The following is a 20303-nucleotide window of genomic DNA, read 5'->3' as shown; positions in this document are numbered from 1 at the left end:
GCCCGCGGGAAAGTTGGCCGGGGCGCGGGCGGCCCCACCTGGGCGGCGCCGGGGACGGCCGGGCCTCGGCGCCGCGGGACTCGCCCCGGGCGACGGCTCGGGAAGTTGGCCGCGCCGCCGCGGCGAGCCCCGTCCGGCGCGGGCTGTCAGCGTGGGCGGCGGCCGCGCGGCCCCGGGACCCGGCCATCCGGGCTCCGCTTCCGAGCACACTGGCTTGCGGAGCGCGGCCGGGGCTCGCGCTCGGGCAGCTCGTGTGCTTCCCCTTCGCCTGCCCCCGCCCCCCGTTAGTTTAGAAAAACATTTCGCCTGCAACTCTCGGCTGGGAGGAACCCGAGCGAGTCGGCTTCGCAGTAACGGGAAATCGCGTTTTGAACCGGGTAGGAAGTTGACGCTAAGTGAAGATTGTGGTTTTAGCGTTTTAAAGTCGATGCAGCCTAGCTGGATTTTTGTTTTGCTGGTAGCGTCTAATATGTATCGAGTGCTTCTCCCTTAAAGCTTCTGACTAATGAATTGATTTTTTAACCCTCTTCTTTTTTGTAATTAGAATGCTGTTTGGACTTGCTCGATAAAACCTTATCTCAGCAAGAATAACTTAGAAAAAAGGGAGACAGTTGGACTTGGAGCTCAGATCGCTGCTGAAAGCTCACTCTTGAGTAGTGTTTGAGTCATAATGGAGTCCTGGGACGTTTGAAGGGCCGGAAAGGACTGTTTCGATCATCCAGTCCCACCCTCTGATTTTATGCAGGAGGACACTGAGGCCCCGGAAAGATAAGATAACTAGTTCGTGGCCGACTTTTAGGACGGTAGTCTATCCGTAGTAGACAACTCGGGGAAAGAAATACGACGTTTTTATCGTGAATTACATTGTACAGAGGATAGTTTCCGTCATACCCAGAAAAGGTGGGTGCCTTGGTCAAACAGTGGAAAACTCGGGTGGTTTCGTTGCCGGGTTTTAGGAGAGGAAATTGATACTCCGGGAGGTTAAATAACTCTCAGGACTCGGAGCCCTGAATGATGGTCTCATTTCAGCTCATCCCCTTTTTACTCTGTGCCCTACATGGTGTTTTCACTTGCGTTTTCTTGGTTGGTATTCACACATTGTGAGGCTGCCTCATCAGAGGAAGCCCCAAAGTAAATCTTTGAAACACACGTAGCCAGTTTGGTTTTAATGTGCCGGGTCTCATAATACAACTGAAGAGCCCAATAATAAACTTGCTTAATTTGAAAATGTGGTGTAGGACGTGAAAATGACTGCTCTGTCTTTTGCCTTCTCCCCGTAGCCCACCCCATAAAAGTCCTCTCTCTTCCTTTCTATGGCACATATCACTTCCTGCCTTCTGTTATCATTAGAAGTATTTTTGTCATCTATTCCATCAAATTGTGGAGTCCAACGACCAGATGTGTTCTTTGTATGCCCCGGAGCACTGGTATGGTGCCCTCCTTGCAAATGGTACCAGTTTGTTCAGTGCAAGCACCACGACGGTAGGGACTCAATCCGTTTCCTTCTCCACTGTATCTTCGTTCCTAGACCCTTGCCTGTGCACATGGTGTTGAGCGTTTACCTTTAGAGATTAACTGCATTGAAGATTTAAAGAAGATATTTCAAAAGAACTTGATATTCCTTCAAAAAGAAACATACCCACATTGACTTTGGAATCTTTTTAACTTGAGAAATTGATTTTCATTTTATCCTCAAAACCATCCTTTACTGTAGAATTCCAGTACTTAGCTAAGTGAGTCCCCATGGTAAGGAGCCACCACGTAAGGAGGCTCCAGGGAGATGAAATGAAGAGTTGATGGTAAAAAACCTTGATGAATGTCCATAAGGATCTTATCAAGTGTGTTTTCCAGTGTGATTCAAGATTGGTAGAAGGCTTATGCAGAGATCAACAACATGGTAACTAATTATACATGTTTTTTTAAATATAAAGTCTAAGATTTGGGTGAGAAAGTGCTCATGTTCAGTTTTCTTTGACTTGTTATAGCTACTTCATAAATATTTGTTAAGGGAGTGAAATCAGCAAAACTGGATTTGACACAGAATTTGGCTGATTTTACAAAGGTGTCGTTTATTTTTTTCCAAAACTAGTTTAAATAATTTTATTATTGAATATTGGAATCTTACTGATATGCACGTCATTTTCCTAAAGACTTAAATGTGTTCCTGTGTATGTGATAAAGAGGGTGGGTATTGATCTGTAGTGTCTAGATTTGACTGGCACCAGGAATAGTTTAGTTTTTATGAACTGAATGTTCAAAAGCTTTTTTTTGTTACTGCAGTGAAGTGATGTCACATGTTCAGACTGTAGAAGAACTTGATAAAGATTGATCTCTCTTAAACCTTGTGTGTAAGACCATATAAGGTTGTGACTATATGCATGCCTTGGTTGGTTGGTTGGTTTTCCCTCCCATCATTTTTGAGGATTCCATGGCCTCAGAGATTAGGCTGAAGTTTTTGCTGTTAGCCTATGCAAATTGAATTTCTTTTAGAAAAAGTTAAGAAACAGCTATTTTGGCTGATGCAATGATTCATTATAACATTGGACAAATTTTTCAGTAAACAGGAGTACTGTGCCATGGCTTACCCTTGCTGAAAGCCTGATGTTTTTCAGTGTTCTTAGGTATATTGCAGCAGTATTGAAAGGTACTAATTACCATTGGAGGACTTAACGTCTTTTTAGTTTACTAGTTCTTTGGAAATCTCATGAACGCAATGGAAGCAGTAGCCACAAAGAACAGAGTGAGTTTATCCATTTGCAGTAAAGACTGGCTTGCTGTACAATCTGTTGTACCTCGTTTGGATCTAGTTGAGCACTGGATCTGAGACCAAGGCCTTTCGTTATAGAATTTCTATTTTAAAGAGGAAAAGTTACAAGGAAGTTTTGTGCTGCCTTTTAAAAATTAAAATCACTTTTTAAAACGCACCACTAACAAAGAATACTACTTCTCCATACTTCCTAACACTAGTGTGTTTATTCCTAATGTTATTCAGATTAAAGGTACACAGCAACTGATTATTCTTTCAATAGCGATTTAGAAAAAATTTTTGCTTTGCATCAATGGAGGATCAAAATTTTTCAAGCTCTGTTTCCAAGGAGCCTTAAAACTTATAAAAGAAAGAAATGTAAATTTAGGGAAATGTACCAGGTTTAAAATAATATTTAAATCACTTATCAAAAGAAAAAATATTTGTAACATGAACTGCAGGATTTCCATCTGGTTTTTATTATACAGAACAATATTCTGGAGTATTACTACGCTTGAGATTGTTTGTGTATGAGGTGCTCAAGTACTAGAAATAGGTTCACTTTTAAATTAAGAATCCTAGTCCCTCTGACCATAGAGAGTAATAATCTAATGTTCTGATTTTGGATTTTACATTGAGCTGGGTCCTAAAGCTTACTCTTATAGTTACGCTGTTTTATAATTTTGTAGTTAGGCTAATATATATATATATCTCTCTCTCTCTCAACAAAACCTTTTTCATTTAAACTGGATTCTGATCTTATGAGATAACTTGCTAGGTAATCTTTTCCAGTGGTTGGGGATTGAATGTTTTTGACTGTTGTACAAGTAGACTGAATAAAGATGTTAAAGGAAGAGAGCATCTATTAAAGGCAGTTATGAATAATTTTGATAACTAAATTATTGACTTCTTGGAATCATCACTTTTATTGCGTCACAGAGCTCCTTGATGAGTTCTTCAGTAGTTGCTTTGGAAATTTATTTCAGTAAATAAGTACTTTCAATAAAACAGATTTTTTCCCTCCAATATTTAAAACTTAGCATTTCATTAAGTAATTTTGTTTTAAAAATGTACAGTGAACTGATTGCCCCATTGGTGGATGACCTCTACCTGTTGCTTTCCTCCTCTTTCCCTTGTGGGAAGGAAAAAAAGATGAAAAAATCTGTTTTGTCCATTTAATAGCAGTTTTTGGCAAAAGCTTCTGGAGAGGAAGTGGAAAATGTTACGTAAAATAAAATTCTAATTATCTGTGTCTTCTAAAATTTATCCTTCTCATTAGAATATATTTTTAAGTCACTTCATTCTTTAAAAAAGTAGAGGACTTTCTAAAAGTTCTTAGTTAATAGGACTGAGGGTATCAATAAAATAAAGACTATAAATATAAGCTCTTTTCGTTTAATAGTTTTTAGGTGTCACAGTGGTATCCCTATTGCATCCGACTGTTACCTTGTGTTTTAAGGTTGCAGTGAGAATATTACTACTACATTATGCTAATATCGTTAGAGCTGCTGCTTCTAAGATTTATAAGTTATCATAAAGCTCCTCAGTAACAATAGCAAAACTCAGAAGTCCCTCAAGAATCTTGAATTCTGTACCGTACAGATAATAAAGAGGGATAGCAATGAGGTTATATAAATGTATGTGTCTACTGTTTTGTTCTACTGCTCTTGAAGTTGTCAGCTTGAGATACAACACTACATTTGTTTATCTTGGTAACACTGGCTGAGTTTTCAAATGTTTTGTCTTTTTAATTTTCTTATTACAGTGTTTAGAATACAGAAAAGTATAAAGAAGAAAATTAATACAACTTTGTAATCCCACCAGGACAATGAATTTTTAGGCAGAATTTGTGCTTCCCTTTCTGAAGCTTTCCTCCATGGGAAAGATGACATGTACTACTTAGAATTGTTGAGGATTAAATGGAGCATTATTTGTTAATGTTTATAAAAGGATATACTAATGTGGTATTAGTTCTCGTTCTTTATTATAAAGCTTCTATTCCCCTGTAGCATTGCTACTCCTGATTGAAGTTGATTTGGTTATTTGATTTTTAAGCTTCCCAGTAAGGTATGAATGAAGACTAAGAAAGAATAATTGTGATGTGAACAGCTTAACAAATAAATTATCTAACTCAGTGGTTTTCAAAGTATGGTCCAAGGAATTCTCAGGATTGCTACACATTTTCAAGGAGTCTGCAAGTACAAAACTGTTTTTACAATAATACTGTAAGTGATAATACAGTATGTTCTTTGCCTTTTTCACTCTGTTGACATTTGTACCAATACCATAAAAGCAATGGTGGGTAAAACTTCTTGCACTTTAGAACGAATCAGAGTGCCACACTGTATTAGTAGTCGTTGCCATGCACTCACAGTTTTAAGAAAACAAAAGCATTCACCTGAATGCACTTGATGAAGAAGTAAACATTTTTTAAGTCAAATCTCAACTCTGGTACACATCACTTTAATATACTGTGACAAAACAGGAAGTATGCTTAACACACTTCTGCTGCCATGCTGAAGTCTAATGGTTGTGTCTAGGAAAAGCGTTTGTGTGATTGTTTGAGTTGCAAGCTGAACCAGCCAGTTTTTTCATGAGCACCATTTTTACTTGAAAGAATGTCTGACGAACTATGGTTATTCAGACTTGAGTATTAGGCTGACATTTTCTCAAAAGTAAAGTGAGCCCATTGCTTTCAGGAGAAGATTGACAGTATTTATGGTCAATGACAAAGTTCTAGTTTTCAAGTGAAAATGAGAATTTTGGAAAACTTTTATCAGCCACTGTGCTCTTGACAGCTTCCCAATATTTAAGATTTTTTCTGATCTTATTGGTAATGTTAATGAATATGCTTTTTATTTTTAATATATAATGAAATGTGTCGGTATTTGAAGATCCTCAACTCTGTGAACCAGTATTTTCTAAGTGACCAATGTGTGATCCTCCAAAATTGTGCATGGGTAAGAGATCCTTCCACAGTTACAGCTAGACCAGTGGGTTTTAGTGTTAGAGAGAACATGAAATTTATTGATAATGTTTTGCATCTCAATATATTGCAGCCAGTTGTTGCGTTTAGGTGTAGTACCAGAGGAGAATATCCGCATTTATCTGAAAAGCTTATTAAAATATTCCCAACTGTCTGTCTCATTGTTAGTCACTTTCTTCTTTTTATATCACTCATTTTTCCATGCTTTTCTCTCGGTATTTAACATCATCTTTGATTTATTTTGTTTATATTTTTGTTGGAGGGGAAGAGAAGAATGTTAACCATAGATAATGTGAGACAGTGTTTTCCTGTGCTTCATCTTGAAATCTCTTATTAGTACATAGTCATTTAGGTTTAATTTCTTTGCAGTGTTCTCCTTTGAGCAGTACAGTCAGCTTTTGATCACAGTATTTTTTAAGCTTAGTTTTGGTTTTAATACTTGCTTTGTACACCTGATTAATTATCTCTAGATAGATTGCATGTGTGTCCCAAGTTTTGACATAATCTTAAATAAGCAGATTTTTAAAAGTTGATTTTCACAATTTTAGGATATGTAGTAGCTTTCCTATAGTAAAGCTATGGACTTTTTCCCATTTCAAGTCTAATAATGTTTCCTTGACCTGAGAATTTGGTGTTGTCTACCTTTAGTAGACACTTTTCCAAGACAGATGTTAATGTTCTTACTTTCTGGAAGAAAGCTGTTTCTTTTTGTCATTTAAGAACAATTGTAGCAATCCTTGTTAAACAACTATTTTTATAAATGTCATAAGACAGTTCCAAAGTTTAAAGGATTTTTACGCTAACCCGCCTTCGTTTCAAGTGATAAGTTTCAGATTATAAAAGTAATAAAAAAAGATGGGTAAGTTACGGTTTATACTGTACTCACTTTCTTGGAAATTTAGTGCCACTTATTTCTCTAGAGATGATAAAAGGGTGTGTTCTATGAAGAGACTATTGAGCCCAGACATCGCTCTTTGAAAGAAGGGCTGACATCAGAGGATGAGGTGTGGAGTGTTTAACTTTAGGGGAGCTTCAGGGCCGAGCATCACAGAACACCTGCCTCCATGAACTAATCCCACAGTAGGGAGGGAATTGAATAGGAAGCTTTAGTTCTCCCAATATTAAATAATTAACTGGTCAGCTGTTCTGGCTGTTCTGAATTAGGAAGCATACTGAGATCATGTTTTATGTCCAGGACATCTAAATTAGTCACAAGGTTGTTGCTGGCTGTTGCTTACAGAGTTTTATTTGCTAGTTTAAAAAAACTTGTATGAAATTTCCTCTAGGTTTTTTATACTTAAGCTTTTTTTTCTTCCAAGAGCCCTTTCACCTTACTTCCTCACTGTTCAACAAAGAGAAAGCAGGATTTGCAAGCTTTTAAGGACAGAGGAGCATTCATAACGTTTTCTGTTGTTTACGTGGAAGTGATGATAGTGATAATAGGCAGTGAAGAGGTGGAAGGGCCAGGATGTAGAGCGGAGAAGAGAGCGAGGGTTCTCTTTCTAATGAGCAGGGCTCCTTTTGCCAGCCTTCAGAGTTCTGGTGGAGCACGAGTGATAAACTCCTCTTTGGAAAGCCCTTGTGGTGCCGTGGTGATTGGTACATCTGGTCCACCTGAGGGTCCTGTGTAGCAGATAAACTGATACTGCCTATCAGTTAGAGATGATGATGTGAAAGTAAAAGTTCCGTCACTAAACAGTGTGAGTTGAGGGTGCTTTTGCTATTTCTATTCCCCAACAGGCCCTTATGCACTTTTCTCTGAACTTTCAGGTGCTCACATTGGAGACTTAGTTCATTTTTCTCCTAAATTTTAGCTGATTCCTTTGAGCATGAGGGGTAAGTCTGAGCAATGATGTGTCAGTGTTGAGTAATTGCTAGACCTTTCATTCCCCCTGTCGTCTTAAGCAGCATGCTTTAGAGGTGGTGACTGACCTGGGTGGTCTGGCACGGGACATGAAACACTGAACCAGTAACTCCTCTCTGAGAACTGATCTCTGTGTAGAGCAAGACTGATTAAATGGCTCTTCAGATCTCTCTGTGTTCTAAAATCCTGTGTTTCTGTGATACTACCCCTGTTTAAGCCGCATTCATCTCTTGTCTGGACTTCCTTGTTTCCCTTCTTGTTCTCCTCTACCTCACGCTCCACCCAGAAGACAGGTCATCTTGTCAAAATGTAAATCAGATCGTCTTACCCCCAGTGGCTTAAATAGAAAGCAGATCCAGTTCTTGCTCACTTCAAACTTTGCTTCCTTCCCATTGTTCACTAAGCTCTAGCCATACTGCACTTCTTTCTCATCTTGGCCCGAGAAACCCTTTACCACCTCTCGAGTTTTGGTGCTTACAACTCCTTTCTGTCTGTCATGATCTTTCCCGGCTGTCTGCATTTCTGCCTCACTCTCAACATTAGATCTAAGCTCAGATGTCACATTTACGGAGAAGTTTTTTCCTGATTGCTTTAAATAAAGGAGCATCCACAAACAATAATTATTTTTATCCGTTTATCCTCTCTTCCCCTCTAAACTATTTGTTTCAAGAGGGCAGGAACACCCTGTCACTTTTCCACCACAATCTCAAATGGTTCGCCCAGTAACTGGCACATAGGAAGTGCTCAAAAATTGTTATTTTAATTGAAAGAGTACCTAAAGTGCTCAATGATTTGTCATTATCAATTTCCATCATAGGCTACTTCCTACACTCATTTTTTTTAAGCATTCTATTTCCACCTGTGGTTCCTCATTATTTAGGGCATCTGTCTCTTGAGGACTCGTTCATCTGACTGCATGTTATTGACAGCTAATTGTTCTCAGTTACTGTATATTAGGATGAAACTGAGTAATTAGTCACAAAAGGTTCTTAGCAAAGACATGAAAAGTTAATCAATATAAAGTGTAAATAGCAGTTCAAAATAATAATAATCAGTACCCAAATGAGTGATGTAGATGAGTGTTTACAGAGTCAGAGAAAGAAATGAAAACTCTTAGGCTGTAGTAGTCCGAGAAGACATTAAAAATGAGGTGGGGTCTGTACTTGTTATTAAAAGAGTGTGTAAGTTTAGGCTGACAGTGAATCGGGGGGCGACAGTATAGAAATTGGAAAGTGCACAGTATGTTCAAGGGAGTTTTGCTCGAGTAGATGTTTGTGAAATGGATTATAGGTCCATAATCCCTCACCTTGGCACCAGGTGTTTTGGAATTCAGAATTTTGGGGGAAGATTTATTTTGAATTTTAGTAAGAGGAATCAAACTGTTTCTAAGTGAAATGTGAATAGTCACACTAAATGGGATAAATGAAAACTGAACAGCCTCACATCAGTGCGTAGGTGAAGTTTTGCTGTGTAAAAAGTTTTTATCAGGTCAGGTTTTGCCACCAAATTAGTTGAGAAACTTTCAGGTTTTAGAAATTTTAGGATTTCAGAATTTCTTTGAGAAATGGGTCTGAAATTGCTGGAAAGGGTTACTCTTTCTGACTTCGTGTCTTTGGGGAGGACTTCAGGGTGTGACGTGGTACTTTAAAGCAGTCAGTCAGCCTGGAAACAGTCTCCGCCAACGAGTTCTTCCTGACGAGGGCTCAGGGTGGAGTGCACTGCCACCTCATTCCTCAGGTCAAGTCCTGGGAAAGGTGTGGAAATAGTGAAGATTTATCTGTGTGTGTCGGTGCCTGGAAAATCGTCTTAAGTGTTTAAAAAAAATGTTTAATGAGCCCTGTGGCCTAGTGGTTAAAGTTGAGCATGCTCTGTTATGGTGGCCCGGCTTTGTGGGTTTGGATCCCTGGCACAGACCTACACCGCCCGTCAGCCGTGCTGTGGCAGTGACCCACATCCAAAACGGAGGAAGACTGACGCAGGTATGAGCTCAGGGCGAATCTTCCTCAAGCAAAAAAAAGTTTAATAATTGAGAGGTCATATTTTAGTCACAATTTCTTCTTGATAGTTTTTTAAATCTCCCAGTTGATAAGGTTTCTAAGAATGATATAATACATTTAATTGTGAAGTAAAAGTACAGTAGAAGATTGGAATAGGAATATTGTAGGACTAACAATCTCTGTTTAAAAATCCTTGATGGAATCACTTGGTGTTGACAAGGGAAGAAGTAAATATCTGAAGATGCTCCTTTGAAACTCAGAATTGATTACAAGCAGTGCCTGCCCACTCTTTCTGTTTTCCCCATTTCTTGTTATGCTAGCAGCCTAATTAATACCCAACTTCGGTTCTCCTTGCCTTTGTCCATTTATTGGGTATACGTATACTAATGTCCCAAGAATGCAAATGTGTATGCACTATTTTTTTTTTTTGATACTGACTTAAATCTTGTAGAATTGCCAAGACAGGCATGTTTCAAAGCTACTTTAAGGGCAGGGGGTTGAGGCGGGGTGTGCTACTGACCTAATGGTTATGCAAGTAAGTGGAATAATGTATGGGAAAGCCAAATGTAAGCATTATTTATGGCTTCCAAAGTGTGGCATGCCTTTTATTTTTTAAGTGGTCTTTGTTTTACTGGATTCTAAGCACATCTTCGAATAAAGCAAAGAGATTAGAGTATAAAAGGAAGAACTATTAAATTAGTCAAAAACAACTTCCTAAGACCATTAGCTGCACAAGTCATGTGGGCATTAAGCAGCTGGCATAAACTGCTGCTGAGATTGAGATATTGGAATTACTAGAGAAAGTATAGGCAGTGCTTGTGCTTCCAGTGTGTTTTGTTAGTTGACTAATTTTTCTCCTCTGAATTTTTGGCAGATTTAGTAGGGAATTTTGCATTAGGAATGTCCTGGTCTTTAAGTTTCATTTAGAATGTAATGTAGTCCTGCAAATTATGAACCCACAATCTGAAATCATAGCATTCTTATTATGGTTTCAAATGCATTTGGAGGCAGCCATATTAATTGATTAAAGTCAAACTAAGCTTTCTCATTTAATCTTAGTTAGGAAGTTAACAGTAAAATGAAATAAAAATAATTTTTGTAGTCATTTGTTCCTTCTCTCGTGGAAGACACTAATTCTGTTTATTTCTGAATTCAGTCTTATGTTGAAAAAGACTGTAAAATTATACTATTAAAATATCCCCCGTCCTTGAAGAGAGCAGTGTATTGTAAAATCTGAGTATTTATATTAAAAGAAATATTTGTGGGGAAAAAAAATATTTGTGGCATTCTTCCATTCATGAAAACAAGTGCATTTTGTTCTGGAATCCTGCCCCTTAACTTGGATTCTAGTTTATCTGCTAGCACTAAAGAGCCTCACTTCTGGTTTCTCATGCCTCCTCCCCAACAGCTCATCAACTGTACTTAGTAGAGTGTTTGCTTGAAATTTATGAAAGCAGATATTTCCCTAACTAATCGGGATATCTCTGGTTGATGTAGTTATGTCATTCTGCAGCCTGTTCACCAGATGATTGAGCATCTTTTATGTTCATGTTAAATTCTGAAATCACAAATTCAGGAGACTCGGAGAAGTGTCTTCATCTAGGAAGATGTAAGGACATCTGGTTAGCCTTCTTAGCCCCAGTAACTGTCATCCCTTTGGAGTGGTGGTGTCTCTTTTTTTCCGTGACTTGTGGAAGCTAGGACATTAAGAGTGGGTTATATAAATTACTGAAAAATCCGGTTTCTGAAGACCAGAGGAACAACAGAGACCCTCCTTTTCTGTACTAAATTGGACATTTATTTGGAGGCAGAAAGATGAATAAGATGGTCTCTGGTGGACCCTGGCCTTTCTTTGCTGGTGATATGGGTCTTAGGGTCCTAAGCACGAAGGGAAGTGTTATCATAGTTTTCCAGAGGTGTTTTTAAAAACTTAGTCCCTGCTGTGATGAGAGGTGTTGCTGATGACCACTGCTCTAGTGTTACTTAACTCTCATAGGCTTTTGCGTCTTCAGATCTGGATTTGAGCTGACCTTCAGACCTTCCCTACCCTGTTCCCAGCGGTGACTTTGGTTTGCCACCTCTTCAGGGTCCCCATGCTTGGCTCCTTTCTTCCTCTCCTGCTAGGGTGTGGCCCGTCCTGCTGGACTGTGTCTCACAGAAGCATAATGTCTGACTGACAGTGTCTTATTTTGTAGACGTATGGATGTGTGTGTTCACATTTGTTTTTAGAGAGACTCAAACCAGTGTCTGAAAAGACACAGACCTCAGTGAGTCTTGGTGGACAGCCTTGCTTTATAGAAAACGAAAATGCCGAGTACCAGCTGTCCCAGCCTGCCTTACAACTGGGGCGCAAGTACTTGACGTAAACCTGGCAAACAAAGGATTTTTCTAGAATAATCTGAAGGGAAACTGCAGAGCACCAGTGACGTGAAGGCTTTGATTTCAGACTGTATGTTATATTAACTGCTTCCAGAATCAAAGTGGACATTTAATAGATTAGATTTAGCGTCAAATGTAAAATAAGGATGCTCTTCTTTTCCATTCTATCAGTAAGGCTTGATGGGGTTTTGGGGTGTGTTGTGGCCCCCCTTCTCGCCCCGATAGCACTATTCTCTCCTCCTCGCTGATGACCTTAAACAGCTGTGTGTGTTGACTGAGTGAGTAGGTTGCCTGTTGAAGGGATCTTGTGCAAATGAGCAGCATCAGCCGTGCCAGAGTCAAAGGCATTGTTTCTGCCAGAGTCTTCAGCCTTCAGGTGGACCGTTCCCAATGATTCCTTTCAGGTTTTCTGTGGGGGACTTTTTTGCATACTGTTTTGCAGCTAATAATTCATCTTTGTAGAATTAATAGATGACAGTGCTAGTTATTTAAAAGAAAATATTCTACAGCAGAAGTTTTTAAAGTTACAACCCTGTTTCTCCTTTCCCTGCACCACAGTAGACATTGATGACTGAGAACCGTACTCTATCCCTTTGGGTCCAGAGTTGGTCTCAGAATCATGCTTAACACTGTACTCCAGGCATCCATTAATGTTTTGAGTTGGTGTTTGAACTAAAACTCACTTGCTACCAGAGAATTAATGGACAAGATCCGTCCTTCTCTCTTCCAGACTCTAGCCTACAGGGCAGGTATCAGCAAACTTTTTCTGTAGGGGGCCAGATAATAAATATTTTAGGCTTTGTGGACCATACAGTCTCATACAGCCCCTCAACTCTGCCGTTGTCATGTGAGTTCCCAGAGACAGTATGCACTTGCGTGCCTGTGTTCCCACAAAACTGGATAATAAATAGGCTGCTCAAGAGATTCGGCCTGAGCCCTGGAGTTCAGCAACCCCTGCTCTAGGGCAGGAAATTGGGTTTGATTCATTCACCAAATAATTGCCGTCTGTATTCTAGGCATTGTAAGTGTTGGTTATGAAGCAATGAACCTTACCATAAGGTGTTTAAGCTGTAACTGAGTACTTTTTGTGCACGTGGACAGATCCAAAGCAGCTTTTTGAAGAAAAATGTGGCCTGTCCCATATGTCTGCCTTGTTTGTCAGTTCAATTGAGATCTTAGGCAAATACCCTCAGTGCCATGTTCTATGGTAGTGGTATTAACTCAAAGTAATCTCAGTGTGCTTTAGATACCAGATGCTGGGGTATCAAAGTAAACATCCTGTTATGAAAAAGAGAGAAGCTAAGATGTGCGCATCTAGTCTCTGCACTGTCTGCGCATAGTAGGTACCAAGTATTCAGGTCGTGTTGCAGGGTAAGGCTGAACTCACCAGTCATCCTAACTCTCTCTGGTCAGTCGCCTGCAGTGCTTTTCCTCTGTGCGGTATATTGTTTCTGAGCACTTAAGTTTGGTTTTTTTCATCTTATTATAGATTTTTGTTGCAAACCTTAATTGATGCCTTTTTAAAGTAGGCTGCCTAATTAATCACATTTTAATAAAAAGCTTAACATGTCTAGATGGGTTGCCCAGACTTCTGTTAGAACTCTTCTTATTCATTTTAAAAGTACCTTTAGGGGCCAGCCCGGTGGCGCAGTGGTTAAGTTCATGTGTTCCACTTTGATGGCCCCAGGTTTGCTGGCTCAGATCCCGGGCACAGACCTACACACCGCTTGTCAAGCCATGCTGTGGTAGGCATCCCACATATAAAGTAGAGGAAGATGGGTACGGATGTTGGCTCAGGGCCAGTCTTCCTCAGCAAAAAGAGGAGGATTGGCGGCAGATGTTAGCTCAGGGCTAATCTTCCTCAAAAATAAATAAGTAAATAATAAAAGTACTTTTCATTTTCTCAATATTGGTGTGTTTGTTTTCAAAATGTCCAGTACTGTGGCTTACAAATAGTCAAGGCTCTTGATCATCCCTCAGTGATCTCCGTTGTCCTACCTGTAGACGACCCCTTGCCATTGGGCTGCCCATTGCTTTGTGCCCTGAGACCCTGGACACGCTTGCTCTCGTGGTCTTGTCATCCACCTGTCTCTCGCTACCTCTGACTTTGCTCCCTGCCCTTTTGCCTGGTGTCTCTTTCCTAGTGACATGCTGTAACTTCTCTTCATTTGCCACGTTCTTCATAAATCTGTTCCTGACCTCTCTTCTTCTGAATTTCCACAGTATTTGTTTCTCATGACATTTTCTATATTTTTATGTCTCATCTCTCCTGCGCAATTGTAAGCTTCTTGAGAGCAAGTGTGTTTTGTTCATCTTTGTGACCTTCCCAGTGACTTGCACTTAATGCGTGTTCAGGTGCTAATTAGATGAAAGGGGCACTTTTCTAATTAAGCGAGGAACAGTGTTCCCTTGTGAGAAATGTTCTTGGACTTTTCTCCAAATGAGAAAACTCACGTCAAAATACATAGTAAATTGTAAAGTCTATACAAATATTGTCTGTTACCATAAATACTCAAACTTGGCTCTTATGCTAAGTGCTGCACGCAGTTTGGTTTTTAATTTCCTTATTTTATTTCAGAAAATAGTATGATTCCATTGTGAAAAAAGATAAGCTGTGTAGTACCGCAGAATGTTTGCAAGATGTTTTCTTAGCCTTTAGAGTTCTGCATCTTTAAGATTGTGAGACATGAGAGAAAGCAAATTCCTCTCAAGATGTGTTCCACGTAAAATGACCAGCCATCTTGGTTTGCTGGGCACTGAGGAGTTCCTGGGACACAAGGCTTTCAGTGCTAAAACCAGGGTCCTTGTCACCATGATTCCATCAATGATGCAGCAGTCTCCTTCGCGTTATCACTGTGTTGGTACAGTTTCAAGGAAGTGTAATAATGCCTGGTGACTAGGTGACTGGTGTGGTGGGAGGTTATGTTGGGGGCACTTATTAGTTTCTGAATATTATTTTGGACATGCATTCTTTAATAGTCAAATGAAAATACAAAAGTGCATTTGATTAATTCATCTATGTAGGGATATATTTGTGTATGACAAATGGTGGCCTTATCAGAAGGTGGTGCTACTCGAATTTTTAATTAAAAATTGTATTGTCTGTCAGATTAATGGTTTACTTAAATGTACTTTATTATATATAGCAAAGTCTGAAATCGCCCGAAATTTTGCTTAGTTCATTTAAAGTGGTTTAAACTTTGGTCATAGGTTTGCAGAGACTGTGTTTCTCAAGAAATACCTAGGATAGCCTGTCCTTTGTCATTCCTTGCTAGAATTAGCTTTTGTACGTGTTCATGTTATAATCAGAGAACTCCATGGCTGAGATCTCTCTAATAGCAGGTATATAACTTAAAATAAAGTGGCTACTAAAAATCCTTGGAAATTTATCAGCAGTAAAGCCATAGTGGGACGTAAACTATTCTGGGACATGCACTGTGCCTGGTGGTATTGTCAGAAAAGAGCCGTTAAAGATATTGATACTGTATACCAAAAAAGGCATTAAAAACCTGGTTCCTCCTCTTTTTTTTTTTTTTTTTTGGTTCATCTCATTTTGTAATGATTAAATGTTAATGTGCCTCATGGGGCTATGTGGAATAATAATAGTGTCCTTAATTTGATTAATCTGTTGGCTAAAATAGGCTTTTTTGGGATGGTTTGCTTGGTTGTTACCCTTTCATTATTTTTCTTGTTTTAAGAATGTAAATAGAGTTCTTTTGATGTTATTTTAGCTCTTTATGGTTCTTTTAGCCAACTTATGAGACTTGCCAGCTTATATCCTAGACCACACCATTGTAGAAAAATTACTTGTGCCTTTAAAGCAAAGGCTTCCAATATTATACTCCTGTATAGAAATGTAAAGATCAGATTTGAGTGATGAAAAGACTTGAGAAGACAAGAAAATGGGAAAATTTAAATTAAAGGTGAAAAAGAATGGTGTACTTTTCAGGAGAGGAGGAAGAAATCTCTACTTCTTTGTTTGTAGTAGTTTTGGTCGATTTTTATTAGATACATATTTTTTAGACTAGACCTTAAAAGAATGTGGAGTAAACACGGGCAGTGCTGATGTCCCCATAGCAGTAGTATCTGTTTATTCCTAGGGAAATCAGAAGTAGAGGATGTAAGATGCTTACTGCCCTATTTATAAAAGGCTTCAGATAATGAGGAAAAGGGGCAAGTCCAGAGACACTGTGGACTGTGTGGGCAAATGATTGTTATATGTCATGGTTTATTGTACAATATGAGCTAGGCACTGAGTTTTCTACACTGAGAAACTCATTAAGCCTAGAAGATATTTGGTTTTATACAATATTAATTTTTTCTGTTCATATTTCTGTTTCTCATAGACTGGCAAAAGACTCCATCAAAGTTCATTTGATGAAACCTTGGAACTGTAATTATAAAACCTTAAAATTGAGATTTGTAATCATCTAAATAAATTATATATTTCAAATTAATAAGCCAGAAATATTGAGTGAAACAGATTACACATAATACATTTATAATCTCGCTAAACAAGTCAGTGTTGTGTTCTGTGCCTGAAGCTTTTTGCACACAGGCAGTGAGCATCTTCCTTCTAATCTCTCTAGGAATAAAAGATGCTACTGCTATGTCCATACTGCTCTCAGTTTTTCCTCCGCTGTCTTTGAGACCTATTCCTAAAGATCAGAGATACCTGCTAAACCCTTCTGTCTGTCCTTGTAGGCTCCCTGTCTGGTCTGATGGCCTCACTGCCCATCTGTTTGATCGTGCTGCATCCTGTTTTTCTTTCCTCCCCCATCTAGTTTGTCACCATATTCTCTTGATTTTGACTTACAAATTTCTCAAATATACCTTCCTTTTATTCCTTCTTTCACTTGTCTCAGTGTCTTGTAGAATGTAGGTCAACATCTTTAAGCAAAGAGGGCCCCTTGCTCTTCCACCTCCCCCTCCCCATGCACTCACGATGGGAAGAGTTGTCTTCTGCTAGTCCGTTTCCCCAGAATCTTCCAGTGAACTCTCCTATTGCCTTACAATATCCACTGGTCTCCTTCAGGTGTCCACTTAGCCAAGCCTTGCCTGGCACATCCTCACAGACAGAGAATCCCCTTCCGTGCCCTACAGTGCTCTGTTCCTAAGACCCTGTGATTGTGAGCTGACCCAGGGCAAACATGATAGACATTTTCATGTTCTCAACTAACAAAGCATCTTGTTAGGTAAAGGCCACTAAAGTATGGTTGTCATATTTATTTTTTGCTCAAATTTTTGGGATGCCCTACCTCTCTGTTTTCATAATTAAAATTAACATCTCCAATCTGGTTATTGAAATTCAAATGTGTAACAAATTAATGTTTTCCCTTCGTATTTGCCGCCTGTCTCCCCCTTTTCCCACGTGAGAAATGAGGGCCCTTATAAGATGTGGAGTAGAGACCATGGAATTGATTCCAGAGACACCAAGGTAGAATGGATCAGACTTGGTAATGGGGTGGAGAAGAGAGACAATGACGGACAGCTCCCCCAGCTGTGCAGTTTCCTGTAGTATAGTATGCTTTTGAAGTCCTTTAGGTACTTCTCCTTTTAGGCACTGTAAATAGCAAGATAGATGGGATTACAAAAAATAGCAAGGAACATTTACTGACTGCTTGTTACTTGTTACTGTGTTAAACATTTTGCACAGGTTCTTTCATTTGGGTCTTAAAAACTTTAAGAAGTAGATGCTGTTGTTCCCATTTATAGATGAGAAAATGAGGCACAGAGAGGTTAAATAACATGACCAAGGTCACTTAGTCCTTGGTGTGTTAGAACTGGCATTCTAACCCAGGAAATTAGATCTAAAGCTCTTAACTGTCAAAAGGTTTTCCTATTTTATCATTTTTTCAATTTAAAATATGGTTAGCTAAGGCGTGTGTATGTGTGTGTATCAGATTCTAAGATATATGGCAAATAATCAAGTGAACGTCCATACTCAGGTTCCCTAAATTGTATTTGGAAGGCACAGCAGTCTTTGAATCACTGTGTATGCCTATAGAATTTACAGCTAGATCTGATGAGAGAAAAAAACCCGACAGGTTAGTTTTTGGGTCACGTCCAAAGAACTGTTGGGAGCCAGGGCGAGTTCTGCACAAATCCAGCCTCTTTGGAGGAACTGATAGAAACTAATAAGGTGATCTTGGGCCCACATTATTTCTTCTTGCTTCTCTGGAAACGTTGTTGGAATCTCCTTTTTTGGTCACTTAACTATCTTGCTTATCTATTGACCTAGCTGAGAAATCTATTAAGAAACGGATTCTTCTGCATTTGTCAGATTACTGATAAATTGTTATACTCTGATTAATATATTCCCTCAGAGACATGATCAAGTACTGAACTGAAAGGTAACTACAGTAATAACGCCATTAATAAAACTAGAAACTGTGACCTTAAATTCCATGTCATAGTGTGTGTTGGAATAAGCTTTATTTACTGGCAATACTAATCCATGAAAAGGGCAAGAGAAGAATTTTTTTCCCATCTGAGGTGTTATAACTATGGTCAGAATAGAGAAAACGCTATATAAACAGTTTGATAGTCTACAAATTCTATGCTTGACTGGATCTAGAAATCTAGTTGACAGAGCAAACCTTTCTCAGCAGAATGTAAGTAAGATTGGAAACACTTCCCATTTGTCCTCATCACGAGAGGGGCAGACAGCTCAGAAAGTAAATGTGATAAGCAGTATTCATATTAACGTATTAACTAAGCTTTCTGTTTACTTTGTAGTTTCCTGCTAGAAGTTTTATTTTCAGAAGTGGGTATGAGAGGTACTGTTTGGACCTCTTATTTTTTTCTTCAAAAATAATTTTCAAATCTGCTCAGAAGTTTTAAATTCTGTCATTGTGTCCAACAGATTAGTACCAGGTTCTTCTGACATTTAAATTAGTTAATTTTATCTGGGGTGAGAAGAGAACATAGTAATCCTCTTCAGCTGCTAACACCCTCCTCTGGGAGTTGGAGGCGGAAAGGAGAAATCGTGTCATCGTTTCCGGCAAGTGCTCAGTGGGAGCAGCGATGCCACTTGACTTCAGCAACCGGTGGTTAAGTGTTTTTCCTTAGCCTTTTATTTGTAATTGAAGATCCCAGAATTTCAGACTGGGTGGTGGAAGGTGTTGTAGCTAAAGAACTTGAGGATAGGAGACTTGCTTGAGTTAGCAGTGTTTTGGGAAAATTTTAATTTGGCTATAGCTATTTAGACACTTTCTGACATTTTAATGGAAATGAATTATGCATTTTAAATGTTGCTTATCACTTTTCAAGGATTTGATCCTTATCATAACCTATTTTTACCTTTATTAGTGAGATTGAAAGAGTAAATCAGATTATGAAGTTGAGAGCAGGTGTCTCTGGAACCCAAAAGTGATTGGTTTTAACACAGTTTCTGCTCTAGAGCATTTTCTTTTCTACTGAAATTACAGTTCCTACAGGGCGAGTATGGGAACTAATTTTTTTTTAAGCCAAGATTGTGTAGTTCATTTTCAGTTGGGATTCATGACATCTGTCAATAATTGATGTAAACTTAAATGGCAGCTTACCTATAAGAGGTAACTTGTTAGTGGTCTTTTAAAAATCTGAATAGTTCTTTCCTTTGCTGGAAATGAATTATTAGTCTTTAGTGATTTATTCAGTAAACATTTCTAGATCGAATAGGGGACACCAAAGTTAAATAGGGGCCACTTTGCATCTAGTTGATAATGGTAATAACTAACACTTAAGCCTTTTGTAGACAACATGCGTTCTGAATCTGTCCATCAACTCTGTGTCCGTCTTTTACAGATTAAGATACAAACCTAGAAATAAGTGACAACCCTCTGATAAATTGTATAGCCAATTCTAAGTCGTCGTATTTCCAGGTTCCGTGTTTTACCACCCTGGGCTGCAAAGGTGGTATCTACCGTATTTACTTTTTGTTTATAAGGAAAAACTAAATTTGATCCTCAAACTTAGCCAGATAGCTTCACTGATTGATAATGAATTGGCTGCTCTTGGTTAAGGAAAGTCTCTAAAAATGTCAATTGGTTATTTTGTTTGGTTTCATCTTCTTTTTTTTTTTTTTTAAGGATTGGCACCTGAGCTAATAACTGTTGCCATTTTTTTTTTTTTTTCTGCTTTATCTCCCCAAACCCCTCCTGTACACAGTTGTATATCTTAGTTGCCGGTCCTTCTAGTTGTGGGATGTGGGACGCCGCCTCAACGTGGCCTGATGAGCGGTGCCATGTCCACGTCCAGGATCCAAACCCTGGGCCGCCACAGCAGAGCGCACCAACTTAACCACGCGGCCACAGAGCCGGCCCCTGGTTTCATCTTCTTAAAGTATAG

General features: G+C 39.0%; 1 protein-coding gene across 1 annotated transcript in view; it reads left to right on the top strand.

The window, feature by feature from the left end:
• Positions 1–570: 570 nt before the first annotated feature.
• Positions 571–20303, top strand: part of RAP1B (RAP1B, member of RAS oncogene family) — a 41480-nt gene continuing 21747 nt past the window's right edge. The window contains exon 1 of the mRNA XM_046663133.1: positions 571–900. The gene's annotated coding sequence lies outside the window, so the exon portion shown is untranslated. The remainder of the gene's footprint in view (positions 901–20303) is intronic.

Source organism: Equus quagga, chromosome 1, assembly GCF_021613505.1.
Source record: "Equus quagga isolate Etosha38 chromosome 1, UCLA_HA_Equagga_1.0, whole genome shotgun sequence".
NCBI classification, from domain to species: Eukaryota; Metazoa; Chordata; class Mammalia; order Perissodactyla; family Equidae; genus Equus; species Equus quagga.
Note: the sequence above shows the minus strand (reverse complement) of the source record. Positions and strands in the feature narration are given on the sequence as shown.